The sequence below is a fragment of the Empidonax traillii genome, unplaced genomic scaffold, assembly GCF_003031625.1.
Source record: "Empidonax traillii isolate 1590-97213 ecotype Southwest subspecies unplaced genomic scaffold, ASM303162v1 scaffold46:size3806547, whole genome shotgun sequence".
Classification (NCBI taxonomy): Eukaryota; Metazoa; Chordata; class Aves; order Passeriformes; family Tyrannidae; genus Empidonax; species Empidonax traillii.
Genome location: NW_020955239.1, coordinates 628,698 through 648,200, shown reverse-complemented (window position 1 = coordinate 648,200; position 19,503 = coordinate 628,698). Strand labels below are relative to the sequence as shown.

General features: G+C 39.5%; 1 protein-coding gene and 1 long non-coding RNA gene across 18 annotated transcripts in view; one reads left to right on the top strand and one right to left on the bottom strand.

The window, feature by feature from the left end:
• LOC114055082 overlaps nt 1-2,639 on the bottom strand; it is a 9,536-nt gene extending 6,897 nt beyond the window's left edge. The window contains exons 1-2 of the long non-coding RNA XR_003570649.1: nt 2,528-2,639; nt 1,306-1,373 (exon numbers count right to left, since the gene is read on the bottom strand). This is a non-coding gene — a long non-coding RNA (uncharacterized LOC114055082). The remainder of the gene's footprint in view (nt 1-1,305; nt 1,374-2,527) is intronic.
• The window catches only part of ZBTB20 (zinc finger and BTB domain containing 20), a 502,030-nt gene that overhangs the window by 420,244 nt on the left and 62,283 nt on the right, over nt 1-19,503 (top strand). Inside the window, exon 1 of one of the 17 annotated variants that reach the window (XM_027878842.1) lies at nt 2,832-2,917. The exons of 15 other annotated variants lie outside the window; for them this stretch is intronic. The gene's annotated coding sequence lies outside the window, so the exon portion shown is untranslated. Of the gene's footprint in view, nt 1-2,831; nt 2,918-4,198; nt 4,756-19,503 lie in introns of those variants that run through there. One more of the 17 variants, XM_027878841.1, reaches the window with a different exon arrangement.

Sequence of the window (19,503 nt, the reverse complement as noted above, 5' to 3'; positions counted from 1 at the left end):
ATGATAGTAAGCAGTGAAGGATGTGGGGTTTTTAGTGCCTTAAAGACAGAACTGGACCCTCAGGCTGAAGCCTCCTGCTCCAAGTTTCAAAGGACAACGAAATGCAATGACAATTATACTCCTCTGAAATAGAAGGTTTATTGTGTACAGCATCAGCCAGGGCAGATGCTCACTTAGCTGTAACTGAGCTGCTAAAACAAAAGCTGTGTTTACCTGCTGCTGCGCAGCAGATTTGAAATCTCACAGATCTGTTTGCTGCAATGTGAGAGGAGCCATGAGCATGCTTTAGCTTTAATGGCACACCTCATGATGGGCCCTGAAATACTGCTCTGGGAGGTGAAGAGGAGGTGAAAATACACTCTCCTCAATCAAAAACCATCTCTGGACTTTGGATGGGAAAAGGTGCAACACAACAGTGTCAGAAGGGGAAATGCAAGGGTCAATAAAGAGCCATGGACAAAATCTGCCAGATTTAACAGAACATTAATTCAACCTGCTAGGCTTTAAAACCAAGATTTTCTTGAACCATTTTTGTGGGGATGTTAGTGAAGAAGCCCAGCTGATGCGTCCAAGCAACTGTGACATGATCAATTCTTCTTAATGTAAATAGTAAAGGGACTGTTCAGTAAAAGATAACCTGTTACATACTGATTTAAAATAGCCCTATTTAGAACCAGGTGCTTTTTATTATTATATAGCACATGGGTTTCCATTAGCATCATCAGGATGACTTCATCCGTATCCTGGGGCAAGTTTTGGCCCCAAATGTCCTATAATAAAGTTCTAGTGGCACACACTGTAAGCTCGTGTTTTGGATAACTTAGTTAAAGCTGTTAGCATTTAAATGGCCACAACTGGGGCCTTGGTGTTAATGCTCCATTAATCCCTCTGCCCTGGAAGTCAGGTTTTCCTGCTTTAACATCTGTTGCACCAGCAGTAGGTGCACCTACACTGGCAGTATACAGACGGTCAGGTACACAGGGGAGGGTGTACAGGTCTCTACTAAAGGGACTGCTCTAGCAGGACCACAGTTTACGTTGGGTGGAGCCATGTTCATTGCTTCTGCCTGAAAAATCATCTCTGTGTATCATAGCCAGCCAAGCCCAATAATGGTTAAAGTTTTTTGAAATGTCGTAGACTCCCATTTGGATCCACCGGCATTGCTTATTTTAGCAGAAACTGAACCAGACATAAAATAAAGATTAGGTATTCTAATACCTAATACTCCATGAGCCAGAAAAAAGCCCAAAAAACTTTGCACCTTTTGGATGTCAAGATACCTGTATTTGGAAATTAAGCCTTAACTTGCATTTGACTGTCTTTTGTTGCTCTGGTCTCAGAAATCTTAGACTTGTCAGAAATGTAGATGCTTTCTGAATATAGACACATGGTGTTGTTTGCATTAGTATCTGGTGGGGAATTGTAACAAGATCTTTCTCATTGTGAATCCTACTATGATTGTCTCTGTGGGGGATGGTTTAAAAACTTCAGTTCATATACAGAGCGAGTTCTTGCTTGCATAAAATTTTTTCTCCCACTGAATTTAATATATTAACACTCTTTGGATGACACTGACTTCCAAGTCATTCTCAGGCATAACCTAGGAGATACTTTTTGACCTTTGAGGAGCTTTATGGGATTTGGTTGCTTTCTTAACAGCTGAATTAGCCTGATTAGCTCTGCCATTGATTCGCTTGCATGCCTTATCTCACTGGCTACATTGGTGTACCCTTCCTCAGAGAAAGTCAAATATTGTTATATTGGGGGAAAAATCTGTTTTCCCAGGCTTGAGTGGGAGGCTATATAAACTCAGCAAAGGAGGCCCAAGCTTGTTTCTGTGAGCAGAGAGACCTTTTTTAATGTTGGTCGGAGGCAAACTCAGACTGTTCTTTGTATATCCCAGAATCACAGAATATGCTGTGTTGGAAGGGACCCACAAGGATCATTGAGTCCAACTCCTGGCCCTGCACAGGGCCCTCCTCAAGAGTCACACCATGTGCCTGAGAGTATCGTCCAAACAATTCTTGAACTCTGTCAGGCTTGGTGCTGTGGCCACTTCCCTGGGGATCCTGTTCCAGTGCCCAAACCCCCAGGTGAAGAATCTTTTTCTAATGCCCAACCTAAACTTCCCCTGACATAACTTTAGGCCATTCCCACAGATCCTGCCATTGGTCACCCCAGAGAAGAGATTAGTGTCTGTCCCTCTTCCACCTCTCACGAGGAAGTTGTAGTCTGTGATGTTGAGGATCAATTTGCATACACACATCAAACTTTTAGGTAGGCTTATTTTACAAATCTTAGTAAATTTTCAAAATCCCTTTACACTTAAAAGAGAGTTGTCATAAGTTTTGTCAAAGTGATAAAAATCACACATTTTAGGCAGTTTGAGTCGCTAGTGACTGCAATGTTATGCTTGGTGTTTAGAAAAGCTCTCAGCTGTCAGTCATATCAGCAGTACACATAGAGCTAGGAGTGCTGGTTTGGACAGGCTGAAGGTAATTAAAACATCGTATCAATAAGGACTTACAGTATTAACTTTAAAATTAGCTTGCACTTGGGGGAGTGAGCAGCATTGTATTTCCTCCTCATATTTAAGTGTTATCCTACCCAGAATGGGTGTCAGAAGTGTTTTGTCTGTCAGCTGCTTGGAAGGTCCTTTGTGACGTACATGGGAGTTTTGAATACGGGGCCAGTACAAGCTGAGGTAAGTGATGAAATATTACACGAATCTTGTAAGTGTAGAGGTCAGGTTATCAGTGCACATCAGCTGGAAAATAAATGCACTGCCTCAAGCCACCTTTGTCACAGGACTCCACAGTACCAGGCAGACACATAGCGGGCTTGTCTTCTGTCAGGCTCAGCAGGAATTCATTTCTGTTCTTTAAAAGTAGCTATTTTTGGCTCTGCAGATGGACAGGTACATACCATTAGTTAGCAGGGACCTGCAGAAAGCTAATAAGGTGCACAGGCTGTGGTTTGTCGACACATGGGCTTCAGGGACCAAACCAGTGGAAAACATTTCCCTCTTCGGCTGCTCTGATTTGCCAGCATATTGCACAATTCCCCCACTCATGCCAGCACAGCTGTTTGTAGAGTTGGGCTATGAGCAGAGACAACCAATCTTTCTTTAAATCATAAATTTTTGCAGGGATTGGGGAGTAATTTGTTGCAATGGCCTGGGGAGTAATGAGAATACCTTATCTGATATTGCCTCTAAAATCACTGTTTCATTGGACCTCAAGCCTCAGGGGATGATTTGCAAAGTAATCAGTGCTTCATTTATGTTTACCATTTTGTACAGGAAGCACTATTGCTGGTACAACCAGCTCGACTTCTGCAAAAATGCATTTTGATGCCGAATTTGAAGTTGTGTTCCTGAAGGTAGAGCAAAGGGAAAGAGTCTTCTGGATATCATACCTGACCAATGAGGAATGCTAGCAGAAAAATAACTCAGAAGCCAATATGATCTTTGTATTGTGAAACTCCATGAGATGTTATTCCTTCACAACATGGAGGGATCTGACAGTCAGCAGAGCTGTACCCATAAGACCTCAGGCCGAGCTAGCAGTGTTGGGAAGGTGCTGCCTTGTCAGGGCTACGTGGCAGCACCAAGTCTGAAGTAAGCATAGAGGAGTTAAATCAGTTAGTGTCCCTGGTCAAAGAAAGTTGTCTTTTTTCCCCTTGCTTCCATAAAATGTAAAAACAGACATGACTCAAATGAAGATACCACTAACCTAATTCTTCTCTTTGATAACACCACTGCTGTAAACTGTCAGTGAAAACAAGTTTATTTCTGTCTCTACCTCCCCCTTGCTTTTCACCCCTAAGTCCTTTACTTTCCAGTTTTAATAACTAAGGATTATTTCCAGTGCAGGCTGAAATCAGTCAGGATCTGGTTTGTTTACATAATAATTTCTATGTCTCAGGTTTAGCTGGTGGTTTTCCTGTCTGAACTCCTTGCTGCTGGGGGTTTATGAATGGGAAGTGACAGCAGTGTTTCACCTCATCTTGTCCAGACACTTGCACTCCCTCCACTGCCACCCCCTGCATGACTTTATTATAATTTTTGTCTGTGTGTGCAGCTTTTTGCAGTGTTTTAATACTCAAGTAAGTGGAGTATTATTTTTTTCTTATATTTTCTTAAATCCATTCAATAGTATAGAAAGGTTCAAGGCTCACTCTGTCTGTCTGTTACTGACCTTCTTAGGATGCTTTCAAGAGAGACTAGCTCCCTTTTTGCACAATCAGGTTACTGGATTTGTGATGCAAGCATTTAAACTTTCCACAGCCTAGCCAGCTCATGGTTCAGGAGGTCATGTATCCTTTGAAGTCATTTCCCCAACTCCATTCTCACAACTTGTTGCCTGATCCATACATGCTGTTCACTTTTTACACAATGGATTATCCACTCTGCTGTGTGGCTGTTCATCGTTGTACTGTCTGACACTAAAAGTCCTTTCCTCAGCTGGCTAGGTTTTGCTCCTTGCTGTTTTACTTCTTTTTTCATATACAGCTCTGCCTAATTCACAGGATTATCCAATGAACATGAATTTGGTCTCCTTCTGGTTAATCATCTTCTAACCCACCAAAGTGTGTTTCATGGGTTTCCATATTTTTATGGATGGCTTTTAGGCCAGAAAAACACAGTGTACCTTGGAGTCATCAAACTGGAAAAACAATCAAGACCTGCTCAGCCCATCTTCCCAGGGCCAGTGACGGATGGTGTGTGCATCACATGTCTAGTGTTTTGTCTAGGTCAGTTTTAAATACACAGTCAAACTTCAGTTCCTTCCCTAAGGATGTTACTCTTCAGGTTTATGCTCTTTGCTCCTTGGAATGTCAGCTTTATGTTACTGGTCTTGATTTTATCAGTACACTTTTTTATTATTAGCTACCCTCTCTTCTTTCCCTTTTTGTTTCTTTTTTTCCTCTTTTTTGTTTTTGGCATTTGCACCTTTCAATTATATGCAGCTTGTTTTCATGCCTTTCCCTTCATCTGATAGCCCTTGGCATTGTAACTGGGCTATTGCAGATGTAGCTCTTCATCTCTTTCCCTAATAGCTCAGTCTTTCCACCACGCTGGTCATTTATATGGCTCTTCTTTGAACTCTCTCCAATCACTCTGATGAGGAGGTGCCCAGAAACAAATGTCACATTCCAGGTGATTTCACCTCAGAGCAGAGACAGAGACACTACTGCTGTAATCTTGCTGTTATGTGATGTGATTACTTAGCTTTTAATGGTGGTGATTTGTCTTGACTTTTCTCTGTGTGTTCAGTCTAGACTGTGGCCATTGTCTGTGGCTCTTTAAAAGATCCTCTTTAGAAGCCTCCAGGTCTGTCCCATTGATCTGAATTTGTTCATTTTCCTTTCATGTTCCTTCAACCCCTTTCCTTTCTCTTTTCCCTCAAGTGTAGTTGTCACAGAGCTCAGTATAATCCTCTCGTGGTTCGTGTGTTTTGGATACTGCAGTTAACACTTCAGTTCCACCTGCTTTCAGAGCCAGTCCTGTGGGCTGAGTTTTTTGAGGGTACTTGCTCCAGTGTGCAGCGAAAACTGGCACTCAGCTTTAGTTAGCTAAATCTATCCAAGGCTTTTTTTGGAAAAGTTTGGATAAGTGAATGATATTGTCCTGTAATGCATCTTCATGAGACTAGGTTTTAAAAGTAACGTGCACCTGCAGCAAAATGCTTGTTCTGGGTGTTTTGGGTACTTCTTCCCAGTCTTTGGGTGAATTATGCCCAGATATTTCACCTTTTGATGTTTATCCATGTAAAAAGAACCAAAAAGAAACAACCTGTTGAGATATTTTGGAAATTTTGGAGGTGTTTACTCTCCAGTACAAATTTTGCTCTTTTACTGTCAAAAGAACTGACATCAGGTTAAAGTAAACAAATAATCTGAGCAGCTTCTTAAAATTAATGAAATGTAAAAGGCAAGACTTCATTTACTACAGTGCTCTCCACCAGGTAAACCTTCTTTGCCTATCTGACAGTTAAATATTTTGATCCCTCTTATGCTTATGAACGGAGTTTTTTTGTTATCATGTTGTTCATTCCTTAAATGTTTACTCTTGACATGCATATATGCAGACATAAAAAAGGTTTCTCATTTCCATATGCCCAGAGTGCTTTGAGTTCATGCTTAGCTCTAGTATGGAAACCCCCTGAGTGGCAACACTACTTGTGACCTTTGTGCTAACTGCAATGTCGTGACCTCCGTGCTAATTGTAGCTTGGTATTGAAAAGACAGAATTTATGTCCTTGTTAGCAAAGCCTGTTCAGGATAAGATAAGGAAAAGATACATACCTTTCCACTGTCTGCTAACTTTGATAGTTCAAGATAAGAAAAATATGCAGAATACAGTGGAAGGCACCACATGATGTAAATAAGCAGCTATAAATATATTTGCATTGGAATGCATATTGAGTTCTCTCTGTCCTATAGATGAACACAGTTGTGGTAGTCCTTTTGGATTGGTAACACTTGGGGTTGTTGGTAGATATATTTTTAATCAGTATACTAACCAGAGTTTGGGAAGTTTTGGTTCGAGTTCTTTCTTAACTCTTACTAGAGACAAGAGTTGTGACAAACATCAACGAACCTATTCGATTCTGCAGATCTGACTCATGATATCTTGTGTCTTCTGTTTTTATGTCTAAGTAAAATGGTTTGGAAAAGTTGTATCAAATCAGAATAATTTTGTTTTGTTTTTATAATTCTCTTCATTTTAGCATTCTAATTTTTTATCTCTTTTTCTTTCTTTCTGATTTAGTTTATGGATTTATTCTATCAAGGCCTATTCCACCACATCTACTATTAGAAAACTAAAATTTTCAGAAAGACAGGCATACTTTAAACAAAAGCAAAAAAGGTAGTTGCCTAAGGTTGTGGATTGGTGGAACAGAGTCTTAGAGCAATATGGTTTCTTGCCTGAACTGCTGCTATCAAGAGTCCGTGCAAATAGACAACTCTCAACTATTCGTAATTTCTCCTCATCTCTGTTTTCATCAGCCCAGCAGAATGGTGTTACCTTGCTGGGGTAACACAGATGTGTACACAATGTTGAAAGGATGCAGCCAGCCAGGGCTCCCTGTTACCACTTACATGGTGTTGTTTGCAGGGGCAACTTCTTTGTCCATTTGGCTGGGAAGCTTTACACTTCTTTTGGAAATAAAATACAGAAAAGAAAGTTATTTGTTCTTTTCTTGTGATGTCCAGGAAGTAGTTGAGCGGTGGAATCTCTTTATCAAGTGTTTCCCAAATCTTTACATTCCTTTTTGTCTTTCCTTCCATGTAATAGTTTCTATATAAAGAAAGACCTTAAAGCTCTTTGCTCAGTACCCATGAGTTAAGCTTCAGAAGATGCCTGTGAAGTAGAGTTATTATTATCTTGATTGGCCTTACAGAGAAGCTGAAGCACAGAGCACTGAAATATCTTTCTCAAGGCCAAGCATAGATTCCCCAGAAGAAGTGTAAGTAGGACCCAGATTTCCTGATTCCTAGTGCTGTTCTTTAAAATAAATAGAATTCCCTTTTGACTTCTGAGGATGTTCTTTGATGGTGGTGATGGCAGTGTAGCAATTCTTATTTCATATTTGTAAAATTTTTCTTTTCCTTTTTGATCTCACATCCTTTAAACCTTATCATTATTATTATTATTATTATTGATGCCAGCTCTAAAAAATTTCTATTTTTATTTCGGCAGTCATGAGTCCTCCATCAAATTGGTGGAACTGTCACTTATTAAACTTCTTCACAGTATTAAAATTGATGAGATTGATTTGAGGCTGCTTCTACTCTTTTTTTAAAACTTTTTTTTCTCTTTTAATAAAGGGAAATCAAACTGATATGTTCCACAGTTTCACCTGTATTTTCTTTTACATGGTATGTTCTGATTGATGGCTCTATTTCTTACTACTTCTTTTCTATTATCATCTGTATCCATTCGTAGTAAAATACTCATCTATCCTCACTGTTGTATTTTCATACTGCAGTCAAAAACCTCATTGCCTCTCAGGCACCAGTTGCAAACCCTTTTCTTTTCCATCGTTTTCTGGAGATTTGTGTGGCAGCTTCATCTTGCTGAAGACAAAACCTTTGCCTCTTTTTTCCTTACTCATGCCATGAAGTCATAGCTGTCTGTGATATCATGTTGGATTGCTCTGGGAAACCTTGTGATATCTGAGGGAGAGGATTATAACTAGGTTAACAAAGCAGTGGCAGGACAGGAACGATAAAGGTGTTTATCATACCATAAAGCATCTTGGTAATTAGAAATTTAAGCACAGACGTTTCCTGGTTTTTGAGGGAGAGCTGGAATTTTATCTGTGTTTCTCTCACGCTTCATCAAGGAAACTCACATTTATAAAGCAAGAAGAATTGAAGCTGCACTTTATTTTTCTCACAGTAAGAGAGAAGAGGAAAATGTGCAGGCAGGCTAGGTCTATAACATTGATTTGTAACCAACAAAGGAAATGTCTACTTATGAGACACAAATCAATGTAACCAGACTGTGAAAGTGCAAACAGAGATGTGAGAAAATTATTTGATCGTTAGTCTTCCTTTTGAAAAGACAGAGGGCCAAATTCTGCTCCCATTTATGAGTATGTAACTTCCACGAAACCCAAAGGAGAATTGCCAGTGTAATTATGAACAAAATTTCATGTGTGTCCTGATGGATGGAGGTGTAAGGCATTAGAGTCAGGAAGGGGGCTAGGCAGGAAAGGAAGGATGCTGTACTAAAGAGGATACGAACCAAGTTTTGCTGTTAATGAATTGTTGGTACAGAAAACATATTGATGTTCCCTCCCATGCAGAGGTGCACCTTCTTAATTCAGCTGAAATCTTAAAACAGTTTTCATTAACCTGAGAATTTGTCACCACAGGCAGAGATGTTTTCTTGGAGATGGACTTGTCTCCTGAGAATAATCCAAAATTGCAGGTTCTAAACTACAGGGTCAATTATCTAGGAAAACCCTGTATGAACAATAAAACCACTGTTGTTTTAAGGTAGGAAGAAAATTTGGCATTTTAAATCCTTTTGTCCCGTGGAAAGTAATGGGTACAGACTTGGAAGTGAACCCCTTTATTCTTCCATGGCTCATCTTTAAAAAGACAATCTGCTTCTCAGGTTGGGGGAGGCTTTGTCTGCCCTGGAATTATTTGCACCCCCAGATTTACCCTGTAGGTTGATGGAATTGGTTGTTTCCATGCAAAATCAGTTTCTGAAGCTGTGGTTTGATGGCATAGTGGATCTCAGTCATAAAACTGTATCAAAACCATGGTAGCCATGTAACATGAAGTGTTGATCTAGGATAGATTCACATACTGATTTGAATGTTTTCAGAACAAATGGATTAACTTTGTATAGCAGGCTTTATATCAGATCAGGTATCACCTGTCTGTGCCGCTCTGACTTCAGGCTGGATTATATATCGTCTGTTCTCTTGCAGCAACACAAACTCTTGCTAATTTAACAGTAATGTGATCATGTGCCCATGCTCAAACCAGGTCAGATCTATACTGCCAGCTGATCCTGTGGTAGCGGCTGTGGACTGATAGCCTGAGTCTGTTCATTAGTGGGGAAACTCATCTCAACTTCAGTTTCAAAAATACACCAAAGCAGAGGCACACTGACTTCTTTAGCTGCACACCCTGCTCCAGTCTAGGCTTTAGTTCCTCTTCAGCTTCAGCAGTTCCCTGTCTTTGCACAGGTACTGGGATTTCCTCATATGTCTCCATGCAATTCCATTAGTGCAGTCACTGGAAAGAGAGAGGCCAACACACACACAAGTTTTAAAGGCTTGGGACTCATTTGAAGAGGTAGATATTTTTATTCTGGTGAAACTACTCTAATTCCTGTGGATATTGTTTTATTTATGCCACAATACAAGATTAAATCAGGCCATGGCTTCCCAACAGGCCAACAAAGTGAGTCTAAACAAATTATATTTTTGAAAGCTTTTGGGATAAGAATAATTTTGAATCTAAAATGCATTAAAGTGACATTAAATAACAACAAAAAGCTTACATTCATTACAAGTTAAATTCCCCTTTACAGAAGGAGGTGCAACAAGTTCTGTCATTTTACTTTATAAACCAAAAAAGGTCCTCTTTTTGATTTTTCTTGGCCTTTTGAGATGGTGGCAAAACTCTCCCTGGCACTTGCCCCCAACTCTCACATGTAGTGAATATTTCCCCTTGGGTGCTCTTTGTGTCATGATATCTTAAAATAAGTGTCTTTCTGTCAGGCATTGCTCTTATATAATACATGTTGTCATCTGGAGTGAGGCACAGTTGTGCATATTTAGCTAGTTTGCTTTGTAATGCGTCATTACAAGTGACCAAAAACATGGTACAGGAAGTTGTTTGTGTGCTTTTTTTCATTGCTTATGCAACTCCCAAGCAGAAAATGTTCTTGAGAGCAGATGGTACAGAAAAGTCAATTGCAAGTTCCATTTTCCAGATGCATAGATGTTTCATGTCTACTTGAAGCCAGTTCAGATGGCTTTGTATACTTGAGTCCAACTTTTGTTTAACCCTTTAGTGGGTCACCACTCTAAGTGTTTCCTACAGGAGTTTCAGTCCTAATAAAAATAACCTGAGTGCACAAAATCCATTGTGCTCTCTGATGCTTAGCTGGAATTTGGGCAATACTGTTTTTTCAGCAGGAATATTGAAAGTTCAGCAACTGATGCATGCTCTGTGGTTTCCATTTGTTTCTCTCAACTTTCTAAAAAATACATTCTAATGCAGAGTGGCCAATATCTGAATTTCTTACTGCTTGACAAGGGGATTACTTGACAGTGAAGGCAAATTAATTTGACTTCCTACAGAAAAGGTAACTTCTTACCCTAGAGCAGTAACACAGTCAGCTCATGACTGCACGACACTGATAAACTACAGTTTACAACTCAGTGGGTTTCTTGTTTGATTTGGGTATTATTTTACTGCTGAACCGTAGGCTTTTATTTGATAACAAATAAAAGTACCAGTCCAATTTTTTCCCTGTTGCACCCACAGAAATCTCTGTGAGATCATATGAGTATTGTGCACTAAGTTAGTGGGAGGGCATCCATGAAAGCTGGTCTGCAATTGTTGGCCAGACCAGTCAGTTTGTGAGTTCAAATACAATTTAGGTTTAGTTCAGTTCTGACTTTACTGTAAGGTGATTTGTAGATCCAAGAAGTAAGAAAGACACTTGATCCCAGAATAACAATACCAAATTATTAGTCACTGTCTGTAGATCCCAAGAAATGGGAAAGTATGATTTTTTCAAAGATACTGCCTGGCTACATGGTACATCTTGGTCAGAAGTAGGCATAGAACCAGATTCTGACATCTGATCCACTAAGTTTTATTTTTTTCAAGTACTCCCAGAAAACTTTCAAGGAAGATTATCTAAACTAAGAAAGATAATAGATGTAGAAATAAAAGCTCAAGGAGAACATTTTTTATTATGTGATCACTTAAGTTTTTAACTGCTTATTCACGTGTGTTTTATTCACACAATGTGAAGAAATGAACCTAAACTGAAATCTCAAAGCTGAACAAATTCAGAAGTGGAACTGACTTTTCAAATCCCTGCCTTCAATCCATCTCTTCAACTGAGATAATACAGAAGTTTAGGATGACTGAAGCCTGGCTCTCACATTGGTAATACCATATAATCCAATCTTAGATGCCTGGATATGGTTACTGATGGCAAGAGAGGTCAGAAGGAACAGTTTTCTTTGGAAAACCTTGTGAAACAGTCTAGAACCACTCCATTTGCAAACCAAGCCTGTCAGAGTTCAAGAAGCACCTGAATGGTGCTCATAGTTATATGATTTAGTTTTAGTCATGCGAGGAACAGGAAGTTGAAGTCAATGATCCTCATAGGATCAATCTGAGATATCTATGATTCTGTGATTCCCTCCCTTTGAAGAGTCTTGTGTTTGTTATTCACCAAAATCAGGATACTATAGTTGATGGACTTGAATCATGTTTCTCTGCAGAAAAATGTTGTCTCTTTGGGAAAAGGATAGGCAGTTCAATGTCTCACAGAAAAACAGCAACGTTGCCAGTGAGAATTCCTTCTTTGACCTCCTACTGAATGGAAGTTCAGATTTTTTTGTGACACCATAGTAATCTTCAGAAACTCCTTCTTTCTGTGGACCACTCATAGATTACAAAAATAATCATATTTTCAATTTATAAAGAAGTTTCATTTGAAGACGTCATCATTGATTTGCAGCATTCTCAATTAGGCTGTCAGTAATGAGGGAGTTGTGTATTGTTGTTTAGTTTTCCAAGGGACAAGCTGAGAGGAGAAAAAATAAGCTTTGTCAGAATTAGGAGAAATAACAACTTTATTAAAATGTGGGCCTTCCCTAAGAGACAGAAGTAGAGTTAACATCTAGAAAGATTCAAGCCTTCAGGACAGGATTCAACCATAGCCCTCATCATTCAATTCTCTCAAAACCAAACAGTGCTGTCAGGTTTTAGATTTGCTCCTTCTTGCTGCTTGGACTGAGAAGCAAGTTGCACGTACTGGACTGGCTTCTCAAGGCAATAAGTGAAAATGGCATTTAAAAATAATCGTTGGCAGGTCCTGCAGCTCAGAACTGTCATATTGCATGTGAAAAGCTCACTCATTCCCAGAAGTGAGGTGTAGAAAGTCATATGAATGTGTGTGTGTGTGCATGTGGATGTGTCTGGGACACAGACAGATTCCCTACCTGGAAATGGCTTGCTATTATTAGATATGCAGTTACCAGGGGTTATGTAAGACAATTGAAGCTCTGTTTTTTAACAGAGACATGATTCATGCTACGTGTAGTAACAGTAACCACCTCCAAACGAGACAGAAAGCAGAGACAGACAAAAGGCTGAAGAAATCAATGCTGGCTGAACACAGCCATCCTCCTGATACCTGCTGCCTCTCAAACAGCCTTCAGGTTATCAGCAGCAGAGGTTGATGGTAATTCCAAAGACTTCTGGAGTTACTGAGCCAGTGCATCTGTGTCGGTGGTGTTTGGAGGGAGTGGCTGAGGCTGTAGGAGCTCTGAGGGGTGAAAGCATTGGGCACACTTTGCCATGTTCCCAGCAACGTCTCTGGTGTTCTACAGGAGGCTGAGGGAGCTGTGAGCAGAAGTAGCACTCCTACTCTATTTTCTCAGTTACTCCTGCTGGGAAAGGCTGGAACCAAAACAACTTTTGGCTCCTCTGCAGTTAACACTTCTACAGACATTTTTATAGTAATGTGGAGGGAGAGTCAAGACCTGGAGTAGCTTTGAACTTCTGCCAGCAGTCTTCATTAGAGCAAATTGTGAAATCTGATTGAACTGGAATAGCTCTGAGCTCCCCTACAGCTAAGATTCCTGATCCATCTCCTATGGTACTTCTTGCCGGTCGTGGCACAGATTAGAATATCTGCAAGTGCCCTAATAATTTTGTTCATCTGAGGAATTTTATTATAACATTTCTGTCAGGAAATAGCAGGAGTAAGGTAGCTGCCAGATTCTCTACAGTCAAAAACTCAGTCACCTCCTCACAGAATTTCTTTCCTGATAGGCAAAAAGGTTGAGTTCAGACACTGGTGGGGTGCTGATTTACAGTGTCACTTTCCAGAAAGAAAAGTGGGGAAGTTGCCATTGTGTCCCCTCAAGTCACTGCCATTCCCTCCCTTGTCTCCTCTTGGAAGACTGGATCTCCTGTAAAATTTCATTTCAGCATCATCTAAACCATTCTGCATAGTAACTTCTGCTGTCAAGGAAGAAGTTGCTGAAGATTTGCAAATGGTCTTTTTAACACTCAGGAGACAGCCCTCCTACGTTAGCAGAACTTACCCAACAACAGAGCCAACTGCCTTCAGTTTCATTCAAAAAAGTTTTGAAATGACCAAAGAAGAGGCCTCTAAGAGCCACCAAAGAGATCTGAATACTGAATTCCAGTAAATTCCAAGAGTTTATAATTTGCTAATACTGAATAATAAGAACAATTATTGCTATGCTGTTTTCCTTAATGCATCATGCTGCACATACTGCACATAGTAGAAATCACTGCAGCTACTATTAATGCTAGTAATCATTCTCCATCAGCCAAACTGCACACAGTTTTAAGAAAAAAGTGAAAAATAACTCAGAGTGCCTTAAAAATGGCATTGTAGTCATATCCTGACTCCATGTTTTCCTGGCACAGGGTGCTTAAAACCCAGATCTGAATAACACAGCTGGCACTGACATCTCTACATTTCAGGCATACTTAAGAAAAATCCTGTTTTGATGCAGATGATACATAACTTTAAAAAGCAAATAATTATCACAAATATACATCACACCTCAGGACACACTGCTGTCAGTGACTTGACATTTCAAATGATGAGTTTCACAAATGTGCATAACCATCAGATTTGATTTAACAATGTTTTAGAATAATTCACATGCTCATCTAGAACTTTTTTCATTGTGTTTTGGCACTGAAGCATGAAACAGGAAATCTACAGTGGGTTTCTCTTTGCATGTGAGGAAGCAAGTGCTTTGATCAGTTTTACATACTCCAAGGCTGTAGTCAGTTATTCCTCAATGGATAATGAAACCAAAGCCCAGAGTGACTCTCTTTCTCTGTGGATCCCCTATGATATTTTATATATAGTTTTTGACATAAATCAAACAAGCTTTCATTTGTACAGTTTGAGGCCAGAGGCAGCAAACACTCAGGAAGAATGGTATGGGAAAACGTGTTCATGGTGCTTTTTACCTAGTCTTTTCACTGTGTTGGTTACCAGCTCTTTAATGAATGACTTGCAAGGGAAATCTTCAGAGACAGGAGACAGTCATCCAAAACAAAAAAAAAAGTGAGAAATCATTTTAATGTTTTTTGTGACTGTCAGTAACACAGTTGTTTAGCTCAGCATTCAGGCAGTGGTGGTATGAATCTTAAAACTTAAGGAAAGCATTCCTTGTCTTAGAATTTACCCCTCAGAATCCACGCGAACATGATTTTTAATATAAACCTTCCCCTAGCAAAGGCAGGTAAAAATCATGCAAGCATCTTCCTCTCCTTATAAAACAATTCACATAATAAAAGCTCAGGGAAAGGGAAGAATTCCATCAAGAAGATGCTGGGTTTTTTTGGGGGGAGGAGGGTTTTCAATTTTTCTCTGTACCTTTTTGATAACCCGTATCTTGGTGCTTGAGAAAACCAGGTGTATCTGTGAAACTGCTATTTTCTAGTTTACCTGGACAGGGATGGTTCTGTGACAAATGGAACAAATCCATGGAAATTTATAGCTGAAATTGATTTCATTGTCCTTCATAGAATTATACCTTTAATTAATGTAAACAGTTTCTCATAGTCTCTGCAAGCAACAAGCCATGAAAAAAACAGTATTTCATTACTTTTATCAGTTGCCATTTTGTATCATGTTCCATACTTATGAGGATGTGCTTCCAACTTGTGATTGAGATCATCTTTCATCATAAGAACCACAAATTTGGTGGCCAGACATCAGTGCATCAAGTGCTGTACCACTGTGACCAGAAGGGAGGTCGTATGGCAGAACCAGTGTCAATAGTCTAGATCTTCATTAAATTGTGTTATGTGATTGAGATTATATGGTCCCCGTACTTAGTTGAAAATATACTATCAGTTTGAAAACCTGGTTACTGAAACATGGAGATCTATTCTCTGAGAATAGATTCAGTACTTTCTTCAATTCACCAACCTATGGGACCAAGGGTTTCCGGATTTAGACCAAAGTGCTTGCAAGGACAGCATTCAATGAAACTAAAGCAACATTTAGGGAAGGAGGAAAAAACTCAGCTCATTTTCTTCGTATGCTTTCATTGTTTTCGTTCTTCCTGAAAAATAATGTCCTTTCAGATTTCGTTTGACATCTCCATGATGTTGAACAGATTCGGAGAAATCACCAATATTTTGACAGGGTTCCTTGGCAATGAAATGTTCATGAAGCTCATCTGTCATGAGCTAATCTGGCTCATCTAGCCAAAGCAGTAGCTTAGGCGGATATATTACTGTAACAATTTCATTTCTACACATTTTCTTTGTCTCTGGTGATTGCAGTGATGGCAACTCATATTTCAGTTGCAGAAACATCAGTATTAATTGCAGCACAACTATACCTTTGGTTTTGTGAGAACCCTGCTTAAGGCACTATTGTGTTGTCCAAGTGCCGCCTTCTTGTTAACAAGGCCATAGTCTGATTGTGTTGCCCATCTTTAGTGTTCATGGCTTCGAAACCTTAACCTCTTCCATTGAAATTCACACCTTTTAACCTACAGCATCAGCATGTAAATGCCTGAGGCTGTTTATACTCTCAAACTGCTTCTGTAAATACTAAGTGTCTGTAGAACGCTAGCAGTCAAGATTCACTACGCTACCAATATACAAGCACTGCCCACAAATCAATCTGTTCCCAGAGAAGGTTATGTAGGAGCACAGAATATTTACTCCATATTTGACCAGCATCATAAAATTATGACTTTATCTATTTGCCTCAGTCACACCCCTCTTTATTAAACTATTTTGAAAAGTATGTTGTTTCAACATTCAGGTACAATTGTGAAGGCTCTGTAGTAGGAATATAGAGAATTCTGTGTTTTATACCCAGCAGTGTTTTGCCAGAGCAAGATAATTTAAAAATAGTAATCATGTATATAATTATACATACATATAAATATATGGTTAACATATATGTATATATCTATTTCTGTGTACAATACTGTTTCTGCATGTTACCACTAGTGAAAAGTGGTCTGACACACTACCATGGTTCAGTCTGGCATTATAGATTTTTGTGTTCCTTTAAATCTTTCGCTGAATGTTACATCAGGACTTTTGGTGACCTGCTTCTGCTCTCATTAAGCCCACCAACTACTGACATTTATTTGCCTCTTCCCGGCACCATTTTTAATCAGGTGTGCAAAGTCCAAACAGTTGCTTAACATTGCCTAACATGGCTTTACTCTGCTCCACCCACAGAGAGGTGCAGCCAGTGCAGCCAAGAGGGTGGCGCACACTGTGCTTGGGCACCATCTAACCTGGCTCACCTACAAGTGTGGAGTTTATACACCCAACATATTAAGAGCGATGAGATCTTCATTCATGGAAAAATAGGCAGCACCTAGATTTAGATCTTAAATGAGAGATAACTATTCAAAATGTTCAGGGTTAAGGGCTTGTACTACTGTCCCTGGTAGGAGGGGCCATTCAGCATGGGAAGTGGAAAGGAAAGTCAATAGAAGAGTTATCCTTTTTGACCTGAGCTCTTAGGTATGGGTAGCTGTTACATTGAGAGTACTGCTTACAAATAAAAAGGAATACCAGAAGAACAAACAGACAAAAGTGAGTCCTTAAAAATGCCTATTCCAAGTGCCAAAGTCAAATTTAAGAAAAGAATTGCAGCTTAAGAGCAGTGAAATTCTATACTATCAGATAAAAGGCAGTGAAAGAAGGGAAAAAGAAACAGATGCAGACAAATAATAGAGGGCCTGTAAGACAAAAAGTGGGAACATAATGTAGGCTTTCCAACAGACTACTTTGCTCTTCTGGATTTCAGTAAGTACCCCTGGGACTGCAGGGAGAGATTTTTTTCTCTAGTACTATTGCAAACATGTCCTTGTGGGAAATTGGCCTTTACCAGGCTAGAGCAGTCTAGCCTCTTTAAACAGTCTTTCTGCAAATGTCTAATCCATTAACAAATTAATTTCTGTATTTCAGACCATACTGATAGTGGACATACAGTGTTCCCAGTAGAATACAAAAATGAGCAGTTTCCTGTCCTAAATGAAGCCTTGAATATTGCAAAAAAAATCATTCTTATGGCCTTCTGATAGCATATCCTGTGTTGCTAAATTTTTATGTTTTCTATGGCACAAGTTCTGGCATCTGTTGGAATGGTGGTTTTTGTATCAGAGTCTGTCTTGATCTCTGTATTAGACACTGGGGTTGGATATCTACCTATAGGTAGCCAGTGGACTAACCTTATTCATGTAACATAAATACTGTAGTCAGTCCTAGTCAGAGGATGTACCTTCTTTTGAATAAGAAACAGTAAAGTGTATATGGAATAACCCACTTCATGCAGAAAGTTGATTCTTGAATATTTACTGATGGTTAACATTGATGTTCTCGTCTCCTCTGCTACTTCCAAAGAGAAAAAGAGGCCAAAAAAGAACTGGATTTAGCTTAGAGAGCCCAGCCTGAAAATATATCATGACTGTGAAAGCATCAATTAAAACTGACCCCACCTTACTCAGGAGACCTGTACAATATGTGGATTAAGATCAGACATGGTAACTTCTAAGGCACAATCAAGTTATTTTCCATTGCCTCATGACTGACAGCACTGTACAAGCACAGCAAATAAGAATAATCGGAAATAAGCTCACAAGAAGCTCATCTTTTAATTTTTTCATTACTAGGGATCACAGGAAAGGCAGAAGGAAGCAGAATTCTGAAGATATCTGGGAGAAGACTATTGCAGGGATAAAATAAATAGCAATTAAGTAAAAAATATTGAGTCTGCATGATCAGGACTCACTAAAAGAAAGTAACAGGAGACTGTGGTACTCAAGCAAAGAAAGGCCTGTTTTGATGACTGTCCCTTGCTGGTCAGACATATGAGTGCCCCTAACAAACAGGGAATACTGAAGGTGTTTGATGGTATCTCTGAGCAGACAGAAGTACATCCAGGGGGAGAGACAGAAATGTCCTGCAGGGAGCCAATCTAGAAAAAGCCAATTTCTGGACGAAGCACCAGCAGTAAATTGATGTTTATAATATTTAAGTCATCTGTAAAGGAAATATGATGGTGTGTTGTGTAAGGAGCAGAGTCAGGCCAATGATTGCTTCTGTGTGTTTTAAGTAATACGATATGACAGACCACATCAGATCAATGGTGCTGATTAATGAACAGCTCTGGAAAGGTAGCTAACAAGAGATGAAAGGGTCAAGACACAAATTTCAGGAGGGAAAAGGAGGATCAGTGCCTCAGAATATAGAGTTATGGTCCAGGAGTCCATTAATCATCAGCACTATTATGTAAAGTACCACATTTTCTCCTGACTTTATGCCCACTGCAACTGCACTGAAGTCAGTATAAAACTGACCTAAAGTGTACATCTTAAATCACAATCTGTAGTACATCACTGCTATCATAAAAGGGACCTTCCTTAATAAAAACACTGATAGAATTAATGTGTCTTACACCCTCTAAATTAACAGATAAAGCTTGGAAAGATCAAGGTGGGATAAAAGTGAGCATATATAAAATGCCCAAGTTATTACCATTAGTGGGAATATTTAAGTAATAGAAGTCTGCATTTCTGGAATGCATTCATGCAGAAAACTTATCTTCCAGGATCTTAATTAAGCACACAGTACCTCATGGAGCAGGAATGTAAGGCTTTGTTTTTCCAGATAGAGGAGCCCAGGTAGAGAGGAGGGGAGTTACTTAACCCACCGTCACACATCCCATTCCTTTGTTGTCCTGCTTTG